The sequence below is a fragment of the Lepisma saccharinum genome, chromosome 29 (genome assembly GCF_977018435.1).
Source record: "Lepisma saccharinum chromosome 29, izLepSacc3.1, whole genome shotgun sequence".
Taxonomy (NCBI): Eukaryota; Metazoa; Arthropoda; class Insecta; order Zygentoma; family Lepismatidae; genus Lepisma; species Lepisma saccharinum.
Window position 1 is genome coordinate 13451918 of NC_139257.1, and position 24750 is coordinate 13476667.

At 36.0% G+C, this 24750-nt stretch overlaps 1 long non-coding RNA gene across 1 annotated transcript in view; it reads right to left on the minus strand.

Annotated features, from left to right (window-relative positions):
- Positions 1 to 240: 240 nt before the first annotated feature.
- LOC145981351 (uncharacterized) overlaps positions 241 to 24750 on the minus strand; it is a 36450-nt gene continuing 11940 nt past the window's right edge. The window contains exons 3-4 of the long non-coding RNA XR_014440958.1: positions 21615 to 21654; positions 241 to 519 (exon numbers count right to left, since the gene is read on the minus strand). This is a non-coding gene — a long non-coding RNA (uncharacterized LOC145981351). The remainder of the gene's footprint in view (positions 520 to 21614; positions 21655 to 24750) is intronic.

Consider the following 24750-nt stretch of genomic DNA (forward strand, 5'->3'; position numbering starts at 1 on the left):
TCGATATTTCTTAGTACTGTTATATATTATATCCGTATCTAATTTATCATAAATTTGGACATTTTATTCCTAAACTTTCAGAGTAGTTTACTTACTTTTTCATAACGAAATAATATAATCTACAAAATAAGTACATTACACTTATTCATTTCTCTCCAAATACTTTGTTATTGAACATGTATCGCGTATTAGAAGAAATTAAATGTATCCATAATACATTAGCATCAAAACCCAATACAATCAGAATTATAAGTATATTTTATTTATCTGGTTACTGTGGAAATAATAACATTTAATAATCAGGTATAACTACATGAAGCTATTGAATATTGCTATTTTTAACCAAACGTTTAAAGGCATGCTTAATGAAACACATGGTAAAATGGTAGAATCCATAGAAGACAATGTACCAAATCAGAAACGTTCCAAAGTTCTTGACTGCGTAATATCTTACATTGAACACTTATTCGCCTTCAGCTTATTTTTCATCCTCGCATCCTCCAGGGACGTCTGAATATTCTAAATATAGATGAAAAAATGTTGTCAGTTGCTTAAAGATAATCATTATGTATAATGCTATTCTATTCAAGATATACTTAACTTTTTTAATTGCTGGCAAAAATGCAAATACACATATAAGCATACAGTTCATAATTCGGAGTTTCACTCTGAAACTAGACTAATGTCGTTCAAACCAAATTTTAAATGAACCAATTTAATATGACTACATGATATCGCTTGAGTAAGATCAACATTTTATATTGGGTTTAGTAGTTAGTAAGATCTCTCAATTTCGAACATTTGAAATAAAGATTGTGTAAATACTAGATTACTTCCAATATTTTAGATTACACACACACACACACACACATACATCTCAAAATAGCATTCCGCTTTGCCATAGTTTCAAATTATTCGAAAAGAGAATGGATAGGCTGTCACAACTATTTCTGATCTACTTTTCGATATTTTACCCTTTTCAAAATTCATGTTGCATTGCTTTCTTAGGTTATGAAGATAAATTGAAGTGCAATGTTGTACAGTGGGATCCATGAGTATTACCGTGCAAATTGTCCATCACCGTGTTCGTGTACTTTATTTGGCCCAATAAGAGCTTCAAGAATTAAGAGAAAACTCAATGGAAGCTGTTGACAACTTCTGTACAGTGTCTCTCAAAAGTTTTAGGACAACGACATTTTAAACTAGGCAACCCAATTTACACAAGGCGTCGGTGGGTTGCGTGTAGATTTAGGCTCAATTTCAGGGTTGCCACATGCACAATAGATATTTATAAAATACGCGAAAGGGATAAAAACAAGTAATATTATATAAAATTATTAAAAATATCACTATTATATCGAAAGTGACAAAATTCTTTCTGAAAGAAAAAATAGGTTTTCTAGTATTTCATCGCTGATGAGTCTACAGAAAGGAAAAGAGGCGAGAGAAAGCGAAAGGTGACAAAGGAGAGGAGAAAGAGAAAGCGAAAGGAGAAGAAGAAAAGTAGAGGAGATACGAGGAGTGGAGATGAGTGGAATGGAGATAAGATGCGAGAAAAGTAGGGAAGGCGATATGAGATAAAAGCAGAGCGAGCAGAAGGAGGGGAGAGGAGACGGAGAAGAGAAGAACAGAAGGGACTGAAGAAAAGAGGTAGTTGCAGAAAATATCGTCTCAGCATCAAGAATTGATGCATTGGTCAAATTATCGACATGAAACATTCAATAACATTTTGAAATGTATCGGAGAATGTATTAGATCGGTTCGAAATGCCTTTTGGCTTAGTTCAGAGCAAGGTAAAATCTTCCATGTAAGATCTTTGATTTTACCTGCGATTATACCACTAAAAACATGAATGTAATTAGAATATTTATAAGAATTATCCAATTTTTGTCCACTTCTCGGTTCGTTGAAATGGAGATTTTGTATTTTAATATTTCCCTTCCTCCTCCCATCGTTAATTCCAAACTGAATCATTCCGTTTCACACGGCATGGACAATGAACACAATGGGATAGGTCTAAAACTTACGAAAATTTTCTGCCACCGGAAGGGTTTGACCATCAGATTGAAAGTCCTGAACGTTAAACACTACCCTACAAGCTTTCGCTCTTGAAAGTAAGTAGAAGGAGTTGACCAATGTGAAATGTAGATGCAACTCTCCTCCTACATGTAATGTGCAAACAATACTTGTTTGTAACAAAGAAAACGAAGGTAGTACGACTCGGTGAAAACATTTAATGGAGAATTGCACATGATGAGAACTTTTCATTCGATATTTGCGGAGGTATCCTTGCATTGAACTTGAGTGGGAAAAGTGGTAAAATTAGTATGTCCTGAATTGCCACAAATATAAATAGTTATTTCATTAATATTTGTTAATGTCTTTGAAGCAGTACACAATTATCGTTAGAGTATCATAATTCACGATCTTATACATGAAAATATCCATTTGAATGTGTGTCAATTTATTTATTTGTTTATTTTTTTTATAAATTCCATATGCAGAACAATGTAGCCACTATACACTGCTATTACAAATAATGGGCCCGTTCCGAAAGTCGCACGAGTTTAACGCGTTAAACGAGTTATGGCAACTGGCCGTTCCATAAGTGCATTCGTGCGTTTCGTGAGGTTCATTTTGCTGTCCCAAAAGTCGATTCCGTGCGTCTCGTGCAAGAACGAGATTCACCAAACACACGGGCCAGGAAGCTGGTTTGTTCAGTGAGAATCGTCTGCTGCTTGCAGACAACGCGGGTGCATGATGGCCTTCAAACTGCACTAGTTCGGGATTTGTATTATAATTTTAACAGAGAGCGATATGAAGCAACATGCACAAGGTGAGTGTGCCTGAACTGTTCTTACAATGTGATAAAAATGAGTAACAGTATCCGCAGTATAGTTTATTTCTGTCAGAAGGAAATGCCTTCCGCTGGACGCCATGCGGAAATTTTTCATAAACAAGACGCTGCGCCTGCGCTTTCGTCTAGAGCGCCCCATAAGTCTGTAAAATAACTGGTTTCACCAGGTTCACAAGCCAAGTTATTTTCGTTCGATTCGTTCGTTTCGTTATGACTTTCGGAACGCACCCAATTACACCGTTTGCGAACTACCAAATCTGCGCAACGTTAGACGTAAACAGGCGGAAAATTTTATTCATAAAATCACTTCACATTTGACAGTATTAGTCAATAGAGACTCATTTGACACTGTGTTAAGGTGCTGGAGTAAATACTTCTTAATTTTCTTCGTCGAAGAACAACAATTTTTAAAGTAGAGTAACAGTCGTTCTGCTCTTTCTCATTTCTTCTAAATATTCTTCCACATTCCTTTTATTGGGTTAAAAATAAATAATAATATTGCTTGCATTTCTGTCATTGACGTAGACCAAGCCCATACGTAGGATTTCTTTGATGGAGGGGCCAGACCCAAATATATATATATATATATATATATATATATATATATATATATATATATATATATATATATATATATATATATATATATATATATATATATAAGAGAGAGGGGCTGTTGGGCAAAGGATATTATTATTATTGTATATAAGAGAGAGAGAGAGAGAGAGAGAGAGAGAGAGAGAGAGAGAGAGAGACAGATATTACAAAATAGTTCAAATAGTGCGAGCGCCTTGGAAAGTCATGATAATTCTGTGTTTAGAAAATAATATATTTATAAATTAAATGTTGCGTACTAGGAATTATTATTACAATAAAGAACATGTCTAGTTGCGAGTTATGGAAAAGCAATAATAAAGAGACATTCTCGCATCACGATTGCAGTTCGAAAAAGTCAGGACAGGGATTGAAAGTAACGCACTGTCCTGACTAAATCGCTGAAACGGATCGTTATTTACATCCACCTTATGCTCAGACAGGTTTATTGACAATCGTGAACTTTTCGTTTAGTAGATAATATTTGGTTTTAAACGACGGGAGAATATTGTTCAAATTTCCTTTCGTGCTCTTTTGAGAGAATATATACTTCTACAATAGCAATCGCGTTCGGAAACGGTGAAAAAAAATGACTTGGTTTTCAAAGGCAGACAAGCTTGGTAGCGTAGCTTGCTCGCTTTCAAAGTGACTCACTCACGTTATTCAAGGCCGCTTCTTATCGCAAAACACTGTCCGTCAATGCACAGTGTCTGCACCCAGCAAGTTACAAGTGACCAGAGTCGAATTTGAAAGAGAATCTGAAGAATGATAGATTTCATTAGAGGCGGCTAGGTGGGCACTAGCTCAACATGCAATAGTTTAAGTCATAATTTCTGACAAACAAGAAATCTTATTGAATAAGTATTGGGATAGTAATACGTCTATCCGCTCCTTTTAACAATGCTGTATTCCATTTGTTTATATTAGCAACTTGGTCAACCGGAGGTTATTATAAGGAACTATTTCGTAGATGTCCATGTAACCGTTATAAAATTACAAATAAAGTATATTCACAAGCTTAGATATACTAACAACGAAGAAATAAATTCAGAGTTAAATTTGAAATGCATGTGTATAGAGTAATTCTAGAAGTTCAGAGCTATATCAGAGTATTGAACTTCTTTTTTGCAGGATAACGTTTACAATATTCACGCGACAGAATAATTAAGAACTGTTGCTCCAAGGGAAACAAAGGGCGTAGTGTATTGGTTAGAGTTCTTGAAAGCATTGGTTACGGTCCCAGGTTCGATCCTCCATACTAGGTGTTCTTTTTTTAATTCTCCTTTTATTATAAACCAGAGCATGGTAAAATTATTTGTAATAGCAGTGTAGTAGTATCATTGATGCTATAACAAGGACCACTTATAAGTGTAGAAAAGAAGAGGTTATTTGATTGAACAACCCGATTTGCCTACACTTAAAACAATGCCAAGAGGGGCTTATACCCCAATTCTTCAAGTGTAATATGCTCTGAATTTTTAAGAATTTTGAATTCTAGTGTAGAAAAGATGAACCCCCCTCAGACAGATTTGCCTATACTTAAAACTATGCCAAGTTCCTATATCATCTTATTGTTTATAGTGTGTTTTTCTGTCAAAATCCCAGGAATCTTGAATTCAAGTGTAGAAAAGATGAGCCCCCCCTCAGATTGATTCCGCCATGTGTACAAAGACTGAATCTCTCAGTTTGTTGTCTATAAGCTTGTCAAAAATATGTCCCCTTGACATTGTATTGGCTATACTTGAAATTAAGCAAAAAATATTTATATTTTCATGCAAGCAAAACTTCCCGATCAATACAATAGGACAAGAGCGGGCATGCATAATTAATTGCTTGCATGTTCTTTCTAATCTTTTGATCAGTCCCATGTCTCGGCCAGCAATAAATCATGCACGCCTGGGAGATTATATTTCTTGTATGCCAGCAGATATAATCTACACTGTGCCTTTTCAGGGAAAATTACATGCCATCCATCATGTCATTAGCTCAAAGAGAAATTCTTAGTAAAGGGAATATTGGCCTCTTTCTGTACGCCTGGGAGATTATATCTGCTGGCATGCAAGAAATATAATCTACACTGTGCCTTTTCAGGGGAAATTACATGCCATCCATCATGTCATTAACTCAAAGAGAAATTCTTATCTACGCTGTGCCTTTTCAGGGAAAATTACATGCCATCCATCATGTTATTAGCTCAAAGAGAAATTCTTAGTAAAGGGAATATTGGCCTTTTTCATGTTGTCATGCAAGCTTGAATTGGACGTCTTGTAATAATATAAGCCCGAGTGTGTAACTTACAGAAATATTCATTGCATATTTCTGTATTCCTGCAATGCAGATGTGCTGTAAGAGCTTCCCTGCAATAGGCAGAAATACTGTAAGAGCTTTCCTGCCACGAGCAGAAGTGCTGTATTTGAGCTTCCCTGCCACGAACAGAAGTGCTGTTAAATTTGGGTAAGTAATATATATAAAAGCTTTCCTGCTGCGAGCAGAAGTGCTGTATTTGAGCTTCCCAGCCACGAGCAGAAGTGCTGTTAAATTTGGGGGTAAGTAATATATATAAAAGCTTTCCTGCTGCGAGCAGAAGTGCTGTATTTGAGCTTCCCTGCCACGAGCAGAAGTGCTGTTAAATTTGGGTAAGTAATATATATAAAAGCTTTCCTGCCACGAGAAAAAGTGCTGTATTTGAGCTTCCCTGCCACGAGCAGAAGTGCTGTTAAATTTGGGGGTAAGTAATATATATAAAAGCTTTCCTGCTGCGAGCAGAAGTGCTGTATTTGAGCTTCCCAGCCACGAACAGAAGTGCTGTTAAATTTGGGTAAGTAATATATATAAAAGCTTTCCTGCCACGAGCAGAAGTGCTGTATTTGAGCTTCCCTGCCACGAGCAGAAGTGCTGTTAAATTTGGGGGTAAGTAATATATATAAAAGCTTTCCTGCTGCGAGCAGAAGTGCTGTATTTGAGCTTCCCTGCTGCGAGCAGAAGTGCTGTTAAATTTGGGGGTAAGTAATATATATAAAAGCTTTCCTGCTGCGAGCAGAAGTGCTGTATTTGAGCTTCCCTGCCACGAGCAGAAGTGCTGTTAAATTTGGGTAAGTAATATATATAAAAGCTTTCCTGCCACGAGAAAAAGTGCTGTATTTGAGCTTCCCTGCCACGAGCAGAAGTGCTGTGTTATTTGAGCTTCCCTGCAATAGGCAGAAGTGCTGTAGACATAATTCCATGGCCTATATGTTCTATAATCAAAAGGCCCCCAGGTTTCAAACCTGGTAGAGTGTATAGACCTCCCTGACGGCAAAGTGTTGGTATTATTGTCTTGTAATCAAGGGGATTCTGTGTTTGAGTCGGCCCTCTAGAATTGCTCTGTGACTCTCTCATTTCTTACATCATAAACATATGATTTCTCACCTATGAGAATAACACTACATATGGTGTCATCGGGGAGTGTATCGTGGAATTCACAGATAATTTTAATGTTTGTCCTGTCATTAACCACAACTTGTTTTCTTTTTGAAGTGTTGATGACAAACATGGGTCTCTGTGCTTTGAATTCATCTGGTGTGTAATACATGTCAGTATTGCCAGTAGTGACCCTTTTGTATGATGTAAATGCTTCATATAATTTAAGGAAATCATCCTTGGACATGTCTAAATTATAATTTTCTCTAGGGAATACCTCATTTCTGCCATTTTTAAGATATATGTTCTTGATGTTGCAGTTATCAAATTTACTTGAATTTTTTCCTGATTATTGTGTCTTCCAGTCTGAAACAGTACCACCACAAAATCCGGCATGTCATATTGTATACTGGAGAATGAATTTGTGGCATCAAACTCATAATAGGTACCAGATGCAGGCTTCTGTACACATTGATATGTATAAAATTGTAAAGGAATTTGTGGATTTTTTAGAATATCTGCTTTGTATTTAAGAGCATAACTGGCCTCATATTCAACAACCGGGATTCTTAGCTCCATAGTCTGAATAATGCATTTGCCTGCATCTGGTAGGGTATTAGGCAGAGCTTCCCCTGTAGAGTTTAATGTGCTGTACCTCATCAAAGCATTATTATCATTGGCAGCTCTTCTAAATGTGATTCTTAATCCACACTTCCACATAATATCTTTGTAATCTGAGAAGAATCCTGGCAACAGGCGCATGGGGAACAGCACTGTGTGGCTCTTGGATAATATTTTATCACCAGCCTCAAATCCACCTATTTTGTAGTAAGAAGCCTCGGTTTTGGATAATTTTAGTGTGGCCAAAGCTGTGGAGGTAATGCCGGGATAATCTACTCTGTTTATAACAACACCATGTTTTCTGATCTCAATTTCAGAGAACAGATGTGGCACAAAATTATACACCAATCTTATGTTTGAATTTGCCGGATAATCGGTACCATCGAGCTTTACAACATCAAATTTGATGTATAGATCTGCTCTGTGGGGGTGTATAAAGCCATCCCCTACATCAAGATCAACCTCAATCTCTGTGTTGGGTTGATTTAAATTTGCAAATGTCCTCCTGTTTGGAGGGAATGATTGTAGCTCATAACTCTCAATATTTTCCATTTTCTTCCAGTATGTATTTTTATTTAAATATTAATTTCTATGATAGCAGTTGTTGTGGCTCCAGCAAAATCAACTAATTCTTCTTTTTCATTAGTGACCATCAATTCAATGTTATCTATTCTATTATGACACACAGGAAAATATAATGTTGGGGATGGATTGTAGATGATGGGCTCCATAAATTCAGAATTAGGTTTGAATGTTGCAATGATGCCAGTTTGTTTGTGAGTGCCTATGCCATTTGATTTGGTGATCATACCCTCGGCCACATTACAGTGAATATTTAGAGTCTCTATGGCTAAGAATTTAGGTATATTAATAGCAGTGTGTTTGATGGCCGGTTCAAGTTTCGTATTGTTCTCAAAGCCTAACAGCTCTCCTATAGTACCCAGATCCACTGTTTCTGTAGCAGATACAATCTCTACTCTGTGAGTGACAGAATTTTGAGTTAAAACTATACCTCTGGGTAATTGAGCATTTAGAGTGGACAGATTATACTGCCCTGGAGTGATGACAATTTTTTGATCCCCAACTGCAATTGTGTTGTTGTGGTGTGTAATATTAGGGATCAAGTACATGCCATAAAATGCTCTGAGAGCTATTGTTTTGGGATACACTATATCATCATGTAATTTGAGTTTCAATATTGAATTTTGGCTGGTGAGATGGAATACCCCCATGATGTTTCAGATACCACAGGGCTTTTTGAAAATTTTCAATTGATGATTTATTTATTTGAGACATATATCTAACAACAGATAAACACAAATGTCCACAATTAACATCTTTGAAATTTTGAACACGGGCATTATTGTAATAAAGATTAGCTGATTTTAGATATTTTACTAAATTTTCAGGTGGAACACCTCCAAATGAATCAAACACAAATGCCTCATCTTTTAAATATTTAAGATAACAGATCCAGTGAGTGCCCTGATTTTTGTACTTATCCAAATTAACAATGCCACACTCCTTGTTGAGTGGTTGTTCTGGTAAAGAATTAGACATGTACACACCTCTAAAATTTTTGATGCCCAGTGGCTTGATTAAAGCTTCAATATCTTGGTTTGTAAGCGGCTCTTGTTTTTTTAAACTTATTCATGGCTCTCTTAACACCTTTGCCTTGTTTCTCAATAGCCAGGTTATGGCGCTTCAATTCATCTAATTCTGCCTTATTTTTCTTGGCATCTATTACTGTTTTTGCTATGGCAGCTGATCCCAAAGCGAAGCTCCCAACAGCCCCAAGTGCTGCTAAGATGGCCGGGATAGTAAATATGAAGCCACCCACATGTGATTTTTTTCTTGATTGCTGTAATTTTTTTAATTGGGGGATACTAAGTAACAATTTCATACCATGGCCCTTGGCAATACAAGAGCTTTTTTTCTTGCGCTGCTTTTTGGTTAAAAGATTATTAATAGGCCCAAGAGATTTAAGACCTGCATAAAGTATTTGATACATAACACCCTTGGCCTTCATTGTAGGTTTATTATATACATATTCACAACCCCCACCCCAATTTTTGTTTGTTATTCATAGCTATGGTGGTCCCCAATGCTGCTATTTTTTCACTTAAAGAAGCATCTTTGCTTACAAATCTACCAATTGCAGCCTCTTCTAATTTCTTGTCTGCAACATGTCTCTTGTCAAGATCAGAATGTGTGTTGTATGCTATGTCATGGTCTCTACAAGCAGCATCTAGGGGATTAACACCAGGATCACCTCTGTTTAATCTATGGTCCAATTTTGTACCGGGACCACAATATTGATAGCCTGGAATGTGTAGTTCAAATGGCAGCTTGTTTATAATGTCATTAACAAGCCCCAACCCTCAGAAATATTCCAAAATTTAGGTGGTAGAGTATTAATAATTTTTATAAGATATCCAATCCCCTTAGTGTCATTCACTATAAAATTAGAAAATTTGGTGCTTATCATGTCCATAATTCCAACCTTTTCATTGTAAAAATTGTGGTTTCCAGCATTTTCCTCCCCAGCTATCACCAGCAACCTATCTACAAGTTTCCTGACATCATCAACCCACACAAATTCTTTGGGCAGGGTGTTGTATTGTTTGATTCCACTGCCAGTCTTGATCTGTGACCATATGGGCTTGATTAAATTGTTGTATTTTGCTCCACTGCTAGACTTGACTCTTTTTTGTGTGGGATCATTGTTCTGGTATAGAGCATCTGATTTTATTAATATTTCTTTGTATTACTCATAATCTTGATCTGTATAGCTGCCAGGCCTTTTCCTAGTCATCAGTTCCCACAATCCAGGTGTTCCGGGATACTTAACAAAAGCACCTTTTTCTCCGAGACGAGATTCTGAATAAACAATCAGATCATCTCCCATAAATGTTACTCTGAAATTGCCAATTCTATGAATGATGCTACCATCACGCTCTGTGTCAGCATATAAGCCAAAGACCTCATCTTTGTTGTCTTTAGGTGTGCTTAAATATTTTTGAGCAAGAAGATTCAATTCAATAGGATCCAGACTAGCTTCAATTCTTCTAGGACCAACAGGACTAGGTGTATGAATACTGAAAAGTGGGGTGAATGGATAATCTAATATGTTTCTTGCAGCTACAGGTACAAGCTCTGTGATCAAATTTTGATTTTGCTCTGTAACAGTTTTGATATTTTTACCTAATTCACTAATAGCATCAATAATAGGCTGTTCTGTGCGCTTGTGTTGCTCATAAAAACCTCGGTTCTCTGATTTCCATCCCTTAAATCTTTTTACAAGATAATCTTTTAATTTAAGATCGTCAATAATTGGCCTTTTCATGGTTATTTATTTATGTTTCAATGTCTAGAAAATTGTTGATTTTATTTCTATATTTGCCACTATTGGGTTTTCTTGTCATATCAATTGTGACAAACCCATAACTGTCCTGGTTCCAGCACTTACTGCAAATCTTAGAAAAATCATTGTAGCTCCCCACCTACATATTCATCATGTATATGTTTGAGGTTGGTATGATCTTGATGAAACACACATATAAAATTGCTGTTGTCTCGGATCTGCTGCTTCGGTATTTTTGAAAAAGTCTGTGCCAGGTAGAAGCAATCAATGTTTTTGTGCCGGCCCTGTGTAAAGAAATTTCTAACCTTGTTTTGATTATCCAGTATAATGTCATCAAACACAACAACAGAATTATCGAGACATTCATGGAGTGGCTTAACATCTGGTTCAAAAGTGGCTATATCCAGTCCATCATATAGCTTCATCAACTGCTGATATTTTAATTGTTCTAAGCTCTTAGAGAAGACATACAAGTGCCTGTTTTTCCAATCTAACCAGTTGGGTGCCAATAAAAAATTATCAACCATTAGTGTAGTTTTACCACAAGCAGATGGCCCAACAATAAGACACCTAATATTATCAGGCAGCAATTTTCCATTTCTCTTATTCTGCTGTTCAGGTTCTGGCAGCCTTTTTATAACATCCCAGGTGTTCATATTATTATTTTGTCTGCATCGATCCAGCTGTGTTCTGGAAGTCCTAGCCATTTGACAAGTAACTTGTTGCCTTTTCTGCGGATGATTTTTTCTATGAGATATGTGTCAGGCTGTTTAGTTTTGCTGAGCTCTTCTTCATAAAACCTGCCTTTGAGAATTTCTCCTCGGTGGTCTTTTATTATATATGTGTTAAGAGTCCCAAGTTTAACTTGAACCACTGTAAATAATTCAGTGCTCCAGTTTCTTGTAAAGCCTCTTTTGAATAAGTGCTTATATTTGCTGATTCTTACTTGATCACCCACCCTGTATTTGGCTTTTCTTGTTGTTGGCTGGTATCTAGGATAATAAACAGTGCTGATCAATTTTTGCTCATCAGATGAAGTTACTTCAGAGGGTTTCATGTTGATTGTGGAATGGACAGAGTTGTTATATTTTTGTAGAAGTTCTGGAAGAATATTAATCCATTTATAATTACCTTGAAGTGTGAATTGTTTATACATATGATTTTTTAGGGTTCTGTTGAATCTCTCTACAATTGAGGCCTTGAGATCACTGTAACTCGAGTAATGTTGTATTGACTGGCTTTTAATAAATTGTTGGAACACTGAATTATAAAATTCTTTGCCATTATCTGTTTGCAATTAGCGCGGTGATCTTCCACTCTGATTGATGATTGTCCTGAAGGCTTCTGTAACACATGTTCCAGTTTTGGATTTGAGTGGCACAGCCCAGGCAAATTTTGAAAATGTGTCTATGACAGTGAGTAGATACTTGTAGCCCTTGTTGATTTTGTCTAAGTTTTTCAGCTGTCCACTTGCCATCTCAATCAAGTCGCTCTGCCATAAATCATCTATGCCTTTTGTGACTACTGGCAGTCTCTTATAATTATGTCTGGCTTGTCTGTGTAATTCATCAACAATAATTTGTCTAGACATAATATGTAAACAAGAATATTGCAACTATGGGGTGTTCAGCAGCTGATACTACAGGATTTTCTAAATATAATTTGTCCCCTATTTGTATTTTAAATTCCAGAGAGCCATCATCTTCAACTTATGCTGTTTCTAATGTATTGGGATCTGTAAAATCCTCTAATTCTACACGGGTGATTTTTGGTTTGTTATCAGCATTTGTTATTGATAAGGTAGGGTAGTGGTGTGCCTGTGGTTGTAGCCAATATTTGATCTTGATTGGTCTAAGTGTGCCCTAAACAAAAAACTGATAATAAAATTGTGCAGGGGACAGCATATATATTTTGCCACCTGGTGTAAATGGTGAATCATATTCTTTGTTGGGGATGCTGTACAATTCAAGAATTACTGTATGTTTAGGATTTTCAATTATGCCGGTTATTTCTTTTTCTGCTGTAAGCAATCTACTTGTTACAGATTCAAGGTGCTCATTGATGGTCCTAACAACATCATCATGGCCTGGCTTGATTTTTATGTCCACAACAAGTTTTTTGTATTGTTGCACTATCTCTTGTAGCTGCGTGGCAAAAACAGACAGAGCATTTGCTTGATTGGATTCCATGGTCCCTAGCTGTTGCTTGATATTAGCTACAATTTACTGTAAATTTTCAACAACTGCCAATTTTGAATTTTGAGCAGTAAGATCATGGACTTGTCTTCTGATATCCTCAAACAGGGCATGCAGTTCATTAATATGTTGATTGGTTGGTAGAGTGGCCACTGTCTGAGTGAGTTGTTTGATCTCTGCCTGGATATTCTTGATATCTTCTGATTTCAATATGCGATTCACAGCTCTCTTAATATTTTTAAGTTCCTGTGATGTAGGAAGATTTGATATAGTATTTTGCAAAGATTCAAGTGCCAATTTCACATTGTTTAATTCAGAAGCATCAGGCACACCACGCATAGCATCTTGAAGCAGGTCTATATCTGGCTGAGAGGGTGTTGATTGTTGTAAAATTTCAAGCTTTGTTTGGATATCATCAATCAAGTGATGAAAATGAGATAGCTCAGATTCAGTGTTGAGGTTTTCAAGCTTTGTGATCTGTTGCTGGACACTAACAAGGGTATCTACAATACCGGGCAGGCGGGATTCTAGAGTTTCTTGTACATTTGTCAAATCACTTTGCACTGCTGCTATTGTACCTTCAAGATGGGTTATGGTACTTTGAATATTTCCAAAATCTTCATATGTTTCAAGCTGCAGCTTAATGTTGGCAACACTGCGAGTTATTGCACTCAAAGCATCAGAAGATGGCAAGTTGTTCATAAAATTTTCAAGTGTCTCAATTTTTTCTTTAACCTCGGCTATGGCATTGTTCAAGGGGTCCAGATTAGGTATCTGGAGTGACTGAATCTGTTCTTTTAGAGTGGAAATCACTAGATCAAAATCTTCTTGTGATTTTATGCTTTTGACAATTGTTTGGAGCTGTGCCTGGACATTATTTATTTGCTCTTCCAATTGTTGTTTCAATTGCTCAGAGTTGGTGGCCTGGGTCTTAAATTTGGCTTGAAGAGCTGCTACAGCCTCTTCTAAACTTTGAAAATTATCCAATGTGGCCAAATCAGTATATTTCTGAAGCAACAATTTGAGTTCAGAATCAATTTTAAGAAGAGGGTCCATGCATTGTGATTGCAAATTTGTAATTTCTAATTGAAGACTGGCATTGAGTGTGGTTTGTAAAGCTTGTAAATCACTTCTTAATTTCTTGACTCTGACATCAAGCATCAGAATCTCATCACTGTGATCTTCATGTCTTGTATGGCCAAATATATCATTAGGCATTTTGTTTTAGTGGTTATTTATTATTGAATATCTAATTCTTAATTCTATAAAAAAAGGTATAAGCTTGTCATAGGATCCCGGGACTTCAATATATAAGCAGTCACCAGCAGAAACAGTATATACAGTGCCAGAAATCATGTTTGAGTGCTTAATTCTGTAAATATTTCTCCCTACTGCAATCTTGACATCACCCTCAGGGGTTGTAATAAATTGTAATTGTCCACCTACAGGTAATTGGTAATAATTTAAATTGTTGTTAAATATGTACAATGTTTTACCTGTTTTATCATCAACATCTGTAAGTATGCTGTTCAGATGAATAATTAACAAACCACTCAGTTTAGATATTATATCAGAAGAGGGTTGTGGTGTTGGCAGGTCCATAATAGCCTGTTTTTTGAACCCAAATAAGTTCATAGGCATGTTTATTTATTTCAAATCATGCTCTGTAATTGGGCATTGATTCCCACTTTTCAAATCACAATGATCCCATTGTAGAGTATGTATGCCACATGACAAAATACATCTCTTATCATCATGTGGGTCCAGAGCCACTTTTCTTACAATATTGCTAGTCAATAAGTGATCCACACTCTGAATTCTGGATTCTGATGTTCTGATTGTGCTACATGATTTGAGGCAATTTTTGTAATCTTCAAATTCAAGCTCTTGGTCTACAGTTACTCTGCCAATGCCCTTGGCTTTTTTTGCAACAGCACCACTACATGTTTCAAAACTGTACATCATGGCCCTTAACCCAGCAAATGCCACAATAACATCACCAAGTGTCTCATCTTTTAACTTGCCAGGCACCTTTTTGTTGTGGGGTTGAATCCTTGTATGTTCACTGCTATCAAAATATTCAAGCAATTCAGGCTGTGACATATCTTGATAAACATCTTCTGTCTGAATATCAAGAACAAAACTATCTGTGTCCATGTACATCAGTTTTACACGATCCTTATAAAAAGGCTTCAACACATCATAATACAATTTTAACATATGTAATTTGGCCAATTCCAATATCACAGCCCCTACATAAATAGGCTTATCAAATTTAATTTTTGGTTTTTTCATGTTGAAGAGTGCCATATTTTCATCATAAATTCTTCTATAATTGAAATTAGGCTTTGCAACCAATTTTTTGCTCAGGCTGGGGTCAGTAATTATTTTAACATCGGTATGTTTTCTGACATTTTCAATAGTTTTGCCATACACAGAATTGACCATCAATTTAAACAATGATTTATCAAATTGGCTCATAGCAGATGTTCCAAGCTCTGTGTTTGTATCAATATATGGCTTCAACCATCTTGAGTGCCTGAACCTAAAAACTTTGCCAATTTTGGTCACTTGAACACCATGATGCATCAGGAACTGGAGTGTTTTGTAATATATGACATAACCCTGTTTTGGCTCCAGTGTCATCATCAATTTCTTCTGTTTAGAGCCAGGTGAGCACTTAACCTCAGGAATTGGGGGCAGATAAGAAAATGTGTTGTGTAAATCATCAGGAATTGTCAGATCAACCTCTAAGAATAGGCCATAGTCACTGTCATCAAAATCCTTAAGATCTTCAATATTGAAATCTTCAACCCACTCAAGCCCTGCATATGGCAGTTTATAAATCATAGCGTAACCATACAGGCTGTTGGCATCTACATACAGTATATAATTTGATGGCAGTGCTGGATCATAATCGGGCATATATTTGTTATTTGCTCTGGCATATCTCTGAGAGCATTGCCCCATGCCTCCTCTTATACATTGCTCCATAAACAAGTACATATCTTGATCTTGGATCAGATCCAATTGCATTTTAGTGTTTAAAAACATTGCAGACCATGCTAGGCCCGGAGCACTGTAAAAATACATTGGATCCAGCTTATAATTTTGCATGGAAGATTTTCTAAATGCCTGAAGTATATCAGCTAAGAGAGTGACATCAAGTTTTAAATATGCCATTTGATAATCACCAAATGTCTGGCATTTTAAATTGTTCCACATCAATTGGGCATGGTGATAATCTTCATCAGTGATTCCAGATCCTCTGATTTTGCTGTAAAACTCTTGTTGTGGTGGCAGAGCACACTCATCAAATTTAGAAAAATCTGTAACATAGTAATATGGATATACACCCTTCCGCCTAATTAATTTCAGGTCCTGATTTGGAAACATGGTACATGTGATTTTGAATTGATCATCAGATAATTGAGTGGCCAGTGTAGCCAGGCTAGCAGATAAAATTCTGTAGGAATCAAGAAATCTTAAGTGAATAGGAACACCATTAACTTTAATTATTTTGCTAATAGATATATATTTTTCATCATTTTCTGCTAAAATATTTAAATTCTCCTTGTCAAACCCCTCGTACCTGATCAAATGGTGGAAATCATAATTGGATGCACCATGGCAAAATATAGGGACAAATTTTGGTCTCTGGATCTTAATATTACAGCTATTACACAGGGCCATTAAGAATTTACCATCTGTATGAGAATGGTGATGTACCTTGATATTTGTATCTGAAAATTCAGAATCACATACCGGGCATTTTTCTGCATTGTTGAAATCTTCAATCTGTTTCTCTGTTAAAGGCAACATGGGTTTTGATTTCAATAAGATATTAGATGCTATGTCACGGCACTCAATTTCTATTCTATGTGCAAATTCTTTGATGGCATCTGCTCCCATGTATGAATCTTTTTTACTAACAACACCATCCTGTACAACAACATAATAAAAACTAGAAGGTTCATGTAACTGGTATGGTGTAATTGAAGGTTCATCAGGATCTGGGCTACAGAATGCAAGAGGTTTGAGATTTGATTCAAAATCACAGACTATATATGCTTTGTGTTCCAACAAGGCCTCAAACTTTTTGAATTTGGCATTTTCACTTGGCATTGGCATTACCATATGAACAGGTTTATGGTTGCCACAATATTTTAAATGTTCAATTAACTTGTTTTTAGCAATTTCCTCATTTTTTTCACGAACCGAATGCACCATTTTTTGACCATCAAATACAGTTAAACATCTTTTGCACAACTTAAATATTCTATTAGATTTGTCTAGTTGTGTTCTGACTAAAGCTTCAAGATTATGTATCAGAGTGTAATGGTGTGTATCATCCCCTTCAATTAAGAGCAGATCAATCGGAACAGCAGAATCATCATCAAATGTACTGATTCTGAGAGGTGCTATCAAGCAATTGCCACGGCCAGTGGAACAAATAAATACATTAATAGATAATTGTTTACCATTGATATCCCGGGCCTTTTTTTCAAATTTATCAATATTCTGAACAGACATTGGATATTCTAAACCCTCCATTGCTTCATTAAAATCATTTTCATGTTGTTTATAATAACTTATTCTCTCAGGATGCCTTGAAACTGGAAACAAAGCAGCTAAAATACACCACAAAAAGCATTTCTGGTCGGTATTTTCTATGTTAACCACGGCTTTTTTGTTTTTAATATTGACAGGTAATGGCAGATATGTAGATCCTTGTAATGGGCTGAATTCAGAAATATTAACATAGAGCTTGTGTGGAGAACCGCATAGGCTCCATCCAGACTCTTTTTCTGCAAATTCAGAGTGTTTAATATTCAATTGATCTATCAAACTGCTTATTATTTTGTCTGAATTTGCATTTGAATATACAGGTACAGTTTCTGTTATGTGGGGCTGTGTAAATTTTGTGCCATTTGGTTTCTTATATTGTGTAAACAATTTGAGAGACAGCTTATAAGAGCCATTTTGTGCATTTAGAATTGCCTGCACATCAGAATTTATACTGTTCAAAAAATTCTTAATACCACATTTTTGCTCTGATTCAAACCGGTAATCCCTAAGTTGGCCATTAAAACTGCTATGGATGGGTTCATAGCGTGGCTGCTTTGCCGGTCCAGCATTAACAGGTGCTTCGTGCTTCCTTTTCAGACCAGATGTTGATGGTTGTGAGGGCAATGTTGATGACTGTACATAAGAATTACACTTGTGCCATTTGTAATATGCCTTGCTTAATATTTTATGTCATCTTGAACACATTTTTGTGGCCTTTCTGCATTTCTTAGGCTCACAAATATGCCGGTGGCTAGACCATTTAGAACTAGATATATTTTTTTTGCATTGATTGCAATATTTTTGATTTGGCATTTTTATTGTTTATTTATATAAAATTTCCTGGTCCAAAAAAACAGAACTATGGACAATATGCCAAAACAATTATAACAGCAGTTAGTGGCTGAGCTGGTGCTTTTATACCCAACAGCAATAACTAGGCTCTGGTGATCCCCAATATAAAATAATTTTGCTCTTTTATGCTGTTGTACAACACTCTTTACCAGGTTTCAGATCTGGGAGCTATCAGTTGTATATCAACTAGCAGTAATTATTCTCAAAATCTCACGTGTGGAGATATTATTTTGCCACATGTATTTCAATCTTACACATTTTATCAGGACTCAAACCCGAGCCTCTTGTTTACAAGGCAACAATATTAACACTTTGCAATCAGGGGAGGCCTCACATTTTATGAGGACTTAAACCCAGAAGCCTCTTGATTACAAGGCAATAAAAACCATGGGGATATGCACCACACTCTACTGGGTCTCAGAACCCAGGAGCTATGAGCTTTATATTAATATACATGGCGGAATCAATCTGAGGGGGGGGCTCATCTTTTCTACACTTGAATTCAAGATTCCTGGGATTTTGACAGAAAAACACACTATAAACAATAAGATGATATAGGAACTTGGCATAGTTTTAAGTATAGGCAAATCTGTCTGAGGGGGGTTCATCTTTTCTACACTAGAATTCAAAATTTTTAAAAATTAAGAGCATATCACACTTGAAGAATTGGGGTATAAGCCCCTCTTGGCATTGTTATAAGTGTAGGCAAATCGGGTTGTTCAATCAAATAACCTCTTCTTTTCTACACTTATAAGTGGTCCTTGTTATAGCATCAATTATACTACTCAGTGTATAGTGGCTACATTGTTCTGCATATGGAATTTATAAAAAAAATAAACAAATAAATGAATTCACACACATTTAAAGGGATATTTTCATGTATAAGATCATGAATTATGATACTCTAACGATAATTGTGTACTGCTTCAAAGACATTAACAAATATTAATGAAATAACTATTTATATTTGTGGCAATTCAGGACATACTAATTTTACCACTTTTCCCACTCAAGTTCAATGCAAGGATACCTCCGCAAATATCGAATGAAAAGTTCTCATCATGTGCAATTCTCCATTAAATGTTTTCACCGAGTCGTACTACCTTCGTTTTCTTTGTTACAAACAAGTATTGTTTGCACATTACATGTAGGAGGAGAGTTGCATCTACATTTCACATTGGTCAACTCCTTCTACTTACTTTCAAGAGCGAAAGCTTGTAGGGTAGTGTTTAACGTTCAGGACTTTCAATCTGATGGTCAAACCCTTCCGGTGGCAGAAAATTTTCGTAAGTTTTAGACCTATCCCATTGTGTTCATTGTCCATGCCGTGTGAAACGGAATGATTCAGTTTGGAATTAACGATGGGAGGAGGAAGGGAAATATTAAAATACAAAATCTCCATTTCAACGAACCGAGAAGTGGACAAAAATTGGATAATTCTTATAAATATTCTAATTACATTCATGTTTTTAGTGGTATAATCGCAGGTAAAATCAAAGATCTTACATGGAAGATTTTACCTTGCTCTGAACTAAGCCAAAAGGCATTTCGAACCGATCTAATACATTCTCCGATACATTTCAAAATGTTATTGAATGTTTCATGTCGATAATTTGACCAATGCATCAATTCTTGATGCTGAGACGATATTTTCTGCAACTACCTCTTTTCTTCAGTCCCTTCTGTTCTTCTCTTCTCCGTCTCCTCTCCCCTCCTTCTGCTCGCTCTGCTTTTATCTCATATCGCCTTCCCTACTTTTCTCGCATCTTATCTCCATTCCACTCATCTCCACTCCTCGTATCTCCTCTCCTGTCTTAGATTTCCGACTCCACTGCAATCTTCTCCTCTTCTTTTCGTTCTTATCTTTTTCTCTCCTTTACTTTACTCTCCACTCCCCTCTTCTCGTCTCCTCTTCTCTATTCTTTGCTCCATTTTCCTCATATGTCCTAGAATCTTTTTCCATTCTCCTCACTACATCTCCTCTCGTCGTCTATGCTATCTTTCTTCTCTCCTCTACTTTTCCTCTTCTCCTTTCGCTTTCTCTTTCTCCTCTCCTTTGTCACCTTTTGCTTTCTCTCGCCTCTTTTCCTTTCTGTAGACTCATCAGCGATGAAATACTAGAAAACCTAATTTTTTCTTTCAGAAAGAATTTTGTCACTTGCGATATATTAGTGATATTTTCAGTAATTTTATATAATATTACTTGTTTTTATCCCTTTCGCGTATTTTATAAATATCTATTGTGCATATGGCAACCCTGAAATTGAGCCTAAATCTACACGCAACCCACCAACGCCTTGTGTAAATTGGGTTGCCTAGTTTAAAATGTCGTTGTCCTAAAACTTTTGAGAGACACTGTACCAGCATACATAAACATTCATCGCTTAAAAACATATAGGATGTAAGGGAAAAATTAATGAAAATAGCCATGGACAATTTGCCGAGAAATACTAGTGGATTCCATTGGACAATATAATAGTTTTGGAAGAAATGAGGTAGCTAATAGTATAAGGAATGTTTTGAACAATAGATTTGTTTAAATAAAGAGACCAAAAGAATGGAGTAATGCAATATAAATTTTTAAGATATTCTCAATATTCTCTCCCCTAAAGAGTTTTTGTTGCTAAAATTATCCAATATCTTATGAGAAGACTTGTATTAGACAATACTACTTGAATCGTTTAACTTCCTTTGCACATTCAGATGAAAAGCATGACTCAAGAAATTGCTAAGAATTCTATCTGCACGAATTATTCATTAAAAAGTGGAAAAGAGGAAAGGAAACATGAACAAGGTGAAAATTTTTGACAATTTTTGTTTTAATGCCTATTCTATGTCATTTTTTAAAAACCTTCAACAGAAATTGCGCTAAGAAATCCTGAGTAGTTATGAGTTGATACATTTTGATATTATGGAAGACTACTGAAGATAGTGTACAGCAATAGCGTATTTCTAAACAAACCGAGATTAGAATAACTGTACCAATTAGAATCGAAACAGAATGAGCATGAAATGATTGAAGATAGAAAAGTACCCATAAAATGCAGGACTCTTTCGGTAGCTATCACAAACTTCCTAATATTTAATGCATATAAAATTGTATTTTCATCCCTCATTTAACATTGATAAATTAATTAAACTATACGCAAAGAAGTATACTTACTTTTTCAAAGGATTATGCATATGTCGGTTATGATTACGACCTGTAAAATAGAACAAGATATGCTCAGTGATTTTGCTTTATTTTAATGAGACATGCATAATTAGCAATGTTTTCAGTTCCTTCTGCTTTAAAACTTCATAAGAAGTGGACTGTTTGAGGTATAGTTCTTCTACTAAGTATTTACCTTTGATTTTACTTATATATTATACCTGTCTTCAAATTAGGAACAAAATCAAGTTGTTCTTAGTTTTATGACGACGCCTGGAGTGAAGACGACTGTTCTTCTAGGATGAAAAAAACACACTATTTCCCGGATCAAAGTATCAGGCGTCTAGCGCAGTAGGCGTGATTATTTTCACCTATAGTACTAGCCAGTAGTAGAGTCCAGAAAACACACGAACACTAGTTAAAAATTTAAGCATGAACTTAAACCATCATTAAGTGAAGTGCAACATAAGGGAGTAGTCCTATTGAGTTGTTAAATAAAATTATTGAAAATATACTAATAAATATACATGAATAAAGATTTAGAACAATTACATTCACTGAAATGAAAATTGAACAAGATCACAGAAAATTATTTTTTGTATTCTAATACGTACGATCTATTAAGTACTTTGATATAAAATACTCAAGGATCCTTACAATACAAATAAGTCTTTGCCTCTACTTTACCCATATTTCCTTAAAGAATATAATACAAGTTGAATAAATACCGTTCAAAGCAAAATAACTATGAACTGTAATGTGACTTCCACAACCAGTTAACAATTGCTCATCTTTAAATTTACATTATTTTTTTGTAATTCAGTGAATTTTGCTACTTACAACTCATCGTCAACAGTTTATTCTGTTGTTATGTATCCACATACACGGCATAATCCTGTAATTGTAAAACTCCTAATGCGGCAAAAATTAAGATTCAGCTTCTTTTACCTCAAGCAGCACGAAGGAATTAGATGAGATCAAGCCGTGTACCATGAAAGTATCCAATGAGGCTTATTGATCCTTAGTACTTACGATCGTAGCTACTTCGCAGGACAGGTCAGGAGGTATTTTCCATTAATCCCATTTTCCATCACGGTACTCCATCAATAGTTGGAGTTTGATTGGAACTTCTATTGTCAGGACACAGATTGGAACGCAATGGGATTCGGTTACAGACGGCGTGGCCAAATTTTTCGAGCGCCATCGTGCAATATATTTCAAAACTTGTCACCTTTTTGTACACACGCCAGTCTCAGGAAAATTGCTTTCTACAGCACTGCGTTTAACTTCACGTTGTGCACTGTTCACTTCCTCTCTGCGAACTCCCTCTTGTAAGCGAATTACTTAAGAAATATCATATTCCTTTCCTCCGCGAAAACTGTAGCGTCGTGCAAACTTCACTTCTCGTAGCGAACTAACTTCTTTTCCTTCCTTTCTCACAGAAAAAGAAAGATAAAAACCACACACTACATCAGAAAACATAATTTTTACCAAACACAGCAATAGATGTTTGCATTCAGATTTCAGCACCAAGACTTCCTACTTCTAAGAACAGAAAAGCAACTCTCCCTTCGAGCACAAGCCGCCCATTGTTAACAATGCAGTTGTTTATCAAAAAACATTCCAAGACTGTGTGTGATTGTTGGTTCCTAACCAGCAAAAACGACACTGCAAGCTTAAACAGGGTTCCTCATTTTGAAGAACCTGACTGCAATATAAATTTCGTTCAGATTGCTTCATGAACCAAAATTAAAAGAACTTATCAATACAGAAATACAAAAAAGATAATAATGCAGATATTGTAGACATCTCTGCATTATCAGCATATCACTGTTTATTAAATACTGTGATATATGGCGCCCATCATGGGCTGAACCCACATGACATCAATTTATAAAGAGATTCAAAATACACATTTCGGATTATAATTAGTTACATTACATACCACATAGTCACATGATTACAATCATATTTCTGGTAGTTACATAACACCAACATATAAAATATAAATGTAATAAATGATTATGCATCATCACACCAATTTGATTTGAAGACAGAAACATATAAGGCGTTGCGGATACGAAGGGCGAACTCAACAAACGTGCATTGTGAGGGAAATGCGTTTCTCGTTGTCAGGCACACTGCGAACAACACAAATACTTGGAAAGAGTAGATCGGAATGTTTCATGCGTGATTTCCAAAGTTTTGTTTGTGGAGTTATCACTGTGCCTGACAACTTGAAAAGAATTTCCCTCACAATGCACGTTTGTTGAGTTCGCCCTTCGTATCCGTAACGACTCATATGTATATGACAAGTTTCTTACATATTTTGTCACAAGCAGATATTCATCGAAAGTATGATACCGTCACCAAGAGCAATTGATTTATTTTAATCATCGTAATCCATACAACAATCTCAATCTCTCAGGAACTATGCTTAGATACTGTTCATCTGATCATACATGGAAACAGTTCCACCAGTGATAGATTCCAAATGATGTAACAGTATGAAGTAGACAATCTTCTTGAATGCTTCTATTATGAAATGCAAAATCAAATCCTATATATTATATAATTACGAACCTTTTCAAATTGAATCAATTTCCACAGTACATATTTTAAAAAAATGAACAGGAGAATTGGAAAATCTGACGAGAACTCTTTGAGGATCCCCAAACCAATTCAACCATAAAAATTTCCTATCTTCATTGTACCGGGTGTCCGAATTGAAAACCCCTAATTGCAAATGCTTATATTAAACATAATATACAGGCAAGAACAATGTGATAGGTGGTATAGGTAGCTTAGCTGTGAAAATTTTAAATAGGTAGTGCATAATAAGGATTCGTTTGTTTTGTATTGTCCCAGGTGGTGAAAAGTGAAAATGACAACCAATGCTGAAAAGGCGCGAAATGTGTGGTTGTACGCAGAAGTGGATCCATTATTGCAGCTCAACAACGGTTTCTTGAAGAGTATCTCAGAGACCCTCCAGATGCCAAAAGAATCAAGGCATGGAAAGCAGCGTTTCTAGAGACAGGATCTGTCGCTAAGAGGCATGGTGGTGGCCAATCACCAACATCAGAGGAAAACGTTCAGCGCATTGCAGATGCATTTGCACGAAGTCCCAAGAAATCCGTTCGTACGGCGT